The sequence below is a fragment of the Bison bison genome, unplaced genomic scaffold (genome assembly GCF_000754665.1).
Source record: "Bison bison bison isolate TAMUID 2011002044 unplaced genomic scaffold, Bison_UMD1.0 scf7180017864341, whole genome shotgun sequence".
NCBI lineage: Eukaryota > Metazoa > Chordata > Mammalia > Artiodactyla > Bovidae > Bison > Bison bison.
The window spans coordinates 3704778-3708722 of NW_011494913.1; positions in this window are offsets into that span (position 1 = coordinate 3704778).

The following is a 3945-nucleotide window of genomic DNA, read 5'->3' on the forward strand; positions in this document are numbered from 1 at the left end:
AAAACCTGAAGTAAATTGAACCCCAGAAAATTAAATCAAAATTTCTGGACATGAAAGCCAGAGACAGTGTTTTCTAAGACTCTCCAGGTGACTACAGCCTTCCTTGGTGACTCAGACAGTAAAGAATCCACCTTCAATGCAGGAGACCTGGGTTCAATCCTTGGGTTGTGAAGATTGCCAGGCAACCTCCAGGTTGCCCTCCTGAAGGAGAGCATGGCAACCCACTCTGGGATTTGTGCCTGGAGAATCCCACAAACAGAGGAGCCTGGCAGGCTACAGTCCATGGGGTCGAAAAGAGTCGGACAAGACAGCAACTAAGCACAGCGCAGGTGATTCCAATGTGTAGCCAAGACTGAGAATCATAGTTCTCATAGTAGGTCTAGATACAGCGCCAGACGGGATTCACCTCCTCCTGCAGGTAACTCACTTCAGAGTCTCTAAGGGGTCTTCAAGCAAAGTGACTCCTCAGACGAACAAGGGCGAGCATGGTTAGGAATAGTGTGAGCCCCATTTCACTTTTGAGAGTCCTTGTCACTGCCTTGACTTTCAGCATAGCAACAGTGAGGTTATGATTTTAACTGATCATGTAATTTATCAAACTACCACTCAAACTTCGGGTCTGACTTTTGCCTACCTCAGCCACGTGGCTACAAAAGGTGAGAGGTTTTTCAAGCACAATCCCAGGTTATATGATTTCATTTCTCAAAGGATTCCCAGTCACTTTGAGCAAGTGGTTTTCCTCCTGTATTCTCCGAATGGAAGCAATCCTTTTCCCTGATGTCATGTTCGGTATTTTTTAACACTGATTTATTTATTTGGCTACCCCGGGTCTCAGTCGTGGCACGTGGGATCTTGGATCTTCCTTGCAGCACGCGAGCGATTAGTTGCGGCATGTGGGAGTGCAGAGCCATAACCACTGGACCGCCAGGGAAGTCCTTGATTTTGTTCTTATTAAATAAATGACTTCACCACTAGGTGAGGAGGGTAGAAGATTATAGATACCTTGAAATTATGAGCTAGTATTAATTCCTTGTGGAAGGAAAGCAGTGGGCAGAAGGTTCAAGGGAAATTTAATGTGGCTGTTCTCCCTACATCTATTTGCCCTGACCCTCTTGTAATAGTTTTAACTGGTTTTGATTTTCCAGGTGTCACCAATTTCTTCTCAATTTTTTTCATACTTTTCCAAATCCTTTTCTCTGTATATATATTTAAAGGAATAGAATATTTGTAAATAAAGGTTTATCCTAACATCAAAAAAAAATTATGACAATTTATTTCCTTTAACCTTGGAAAGGAAACCTCTGAGATTTCCTTTAACAATCTCAGAATTACTTTATTTTTCCCAGAAACATTTAAGAGTAAGTTGCTGCCATGATCATCCTATAGTACTAAAGTGCAAAGTTTTTCAACCAGCATTCTTCAACTGAATGACAGACGAGGAAAAAATGATTCAAGAGACTATTTATTCCAGCTCTCCCAAGGATGGCACATAATTGGTATTATCATGTTTCAGTTTAGTTCAGTCGCTCAGTCATGTCCGACTCTTTGTGACCCCATGAACCACAGCACGCCAGGCCTCCCTGTCCACCACCAACTACTGGAGTCTACCCAAACCCGTGTCCTTTGAGTTGGTGATGCCATCCAACCATCTCATCCTCTGTTGTCCCCTTCTCCTCTCTCCCTCAATCTTTCCCAGCATCAAGGTCTTTTCAAATGAGTCAGTTCTTCACATCAGGTGGCCAAAGTATTGGACTTTCAGCTTCAACATCTACCCTTCCAATGAACACTCAGGACTGATCTCCTTTAGGATGGACTTGTTGGATCTTCTTGCAGTCCAAGGGACTCTCAAGAGTCTTCTCCAACGCCACAGTTCAAAAGCATCAGTTCTTCGGCACTCAGCTTTCTTTATAGTCCAACTCTCACATCTGTAGATGACTACTGGAAAAACCATAGCCTTGACTAGACGGACCTTGGTTGACTGAGTAATATCTCTGCTTTTTAATATGCTGTCTAGGTTGGTCATAACTTTCCTTTCAAGGAGTAAGCATCTTTTAATTTCATGGCTGCAGTCACCATCTGCTGTGATTTTGGAGCCCCAAAAATAAAGTCACCCACTGTTTCCCCATCTATTTGCCATGAAGTGATGGGACCAGATGCCACGATCTTAGTTTTCTGAATGTTGAGCTTTAAGCCAACTTTTTCACTCTCCTCTTTCACTTTCATCAAGAGGCTCTTTAGTTCTTCTTCACTTTCTGCCATAAGGGTGGTGTCATCTGCATATCTGAGGTTATTGATATTTCTCCCGGGAATCTTGATTCCAGCTTGTGCTTCCTCCAGCCCAGCGTTTCTCATGATGTACTCTGCATATAAGTTAAATAAGCAGGGTGACAATATACAGCCTTGACGTACTCCTTTTCCTATTTGGAACCAGTCTGTTGTTCCATGTCCAGTTCTAACTATTGCTTCCTGACTTGCATACAAGTTTCTCAAGAGGCAGGTCAGCTGGTCTGGTATTCCCATCTCTTTCAGAATTTTCCAGTTTATTGTGATCCACACAGTCAAAGGCTTTGGTATGGTCAATAAAGCAGAAGTAGATATTTTTCTGGAACTCGGTTGCTTTTTCGATGATCCAGCGGATGTTGGCAATTTGATCCTGGTTCCTTTGCCTTTCCTAAAACCAGTTTGAACATCTGGAAGTTCATGGTTCATGTATTGCTGAATCCTGGCTTGGAGAATTCTGAACATTACTTTACTAGTGTGTGAAATGAGTGCAATTGTGCGGTAGTTTGAGCATTCTTTGGCATTGCCTTTGGCATCATTATGTTTAGGAGAGAGTTAATTCATACTATATTATGGGTGCTTAGGATATTAGAGCTTACTCCTTTGAAAGAACACTAAGTTAGGATGTAGTTCCTACGATAAGGCAACCTTTATCAAAGTGAGGAAATTAACATCACTACCATCTAATCCTCAGACCCCATTTAAGTTTTGCCAGATGTCTTAGTAAAATCATTTAGAACAAAGGGATCCAGTGAAAATTGGCACATTGCTTTTAGTTTTCATGTCATTTTAATCTCCTTCACTCTGAAACAGTTCTTCAGTCTTTCCCTCACTTTTATACCCTTGACATCTTGGGAGATTATAACTCAGTTATTTTTTTGTAGCTCCCGGTTTGGGTATGCTATTTCCTCATGATTAGGTTTTGAGTTATCACCGAAGTGATACTGTTTCCTTCGATGTGTGTCCAATCAGATGGTGCATTATTTTGACTTGTCACATTGCTGATGATGTCCTCTTTGCCCACTTAAGTAAGGTAGTGTCTGCCAGGCCTCATCACTGTAAAGTCACCTTTTTCTCCTTGAAATTAACAAATATTTTGTGGCTACTTTGAAACTCTGTGAATATCACATTCCTAATTAATTTATTTATTAATACATACAAACTCATGCTTTCCTATTTTATTTTAATTAGTTGTACTTTCTTAATGTCATTTCTTTTGACGGGCTCAGACTATCCCAGATTTGGCCAGCAGGAACCCATTCGTGCTGGCTCACAGGTCCTTTTGACATGTCTCCAACAGTCTTTGAGCAAATCCTTGCCTTCTGGTACAAAAAGATGTTCTGAGCTCTTCTTGTATATTTCCTGCTCTAAGCCTGGAATCTGCCATTTCTGTAAGGAACACTGGTTCTTTTTTAGGGGAAATGGTATTTCTGGGTGCTAGGAATGCTCATTGCTATTAGGATTCTCCTCTTCGAAGCCTCCTAGACAGCAAATAGGAAGCATGCACACACACGCATACACACATACACACACACACACACACACACATTTACCTATCCATCTAGAAAACTATGAGTTAACACTCCTACATTCAATAACATAACATTTATGTTATTTTTTTCCCATTCCATATTTGTAACTCACTCTTTTGACAGTGAGAAACTC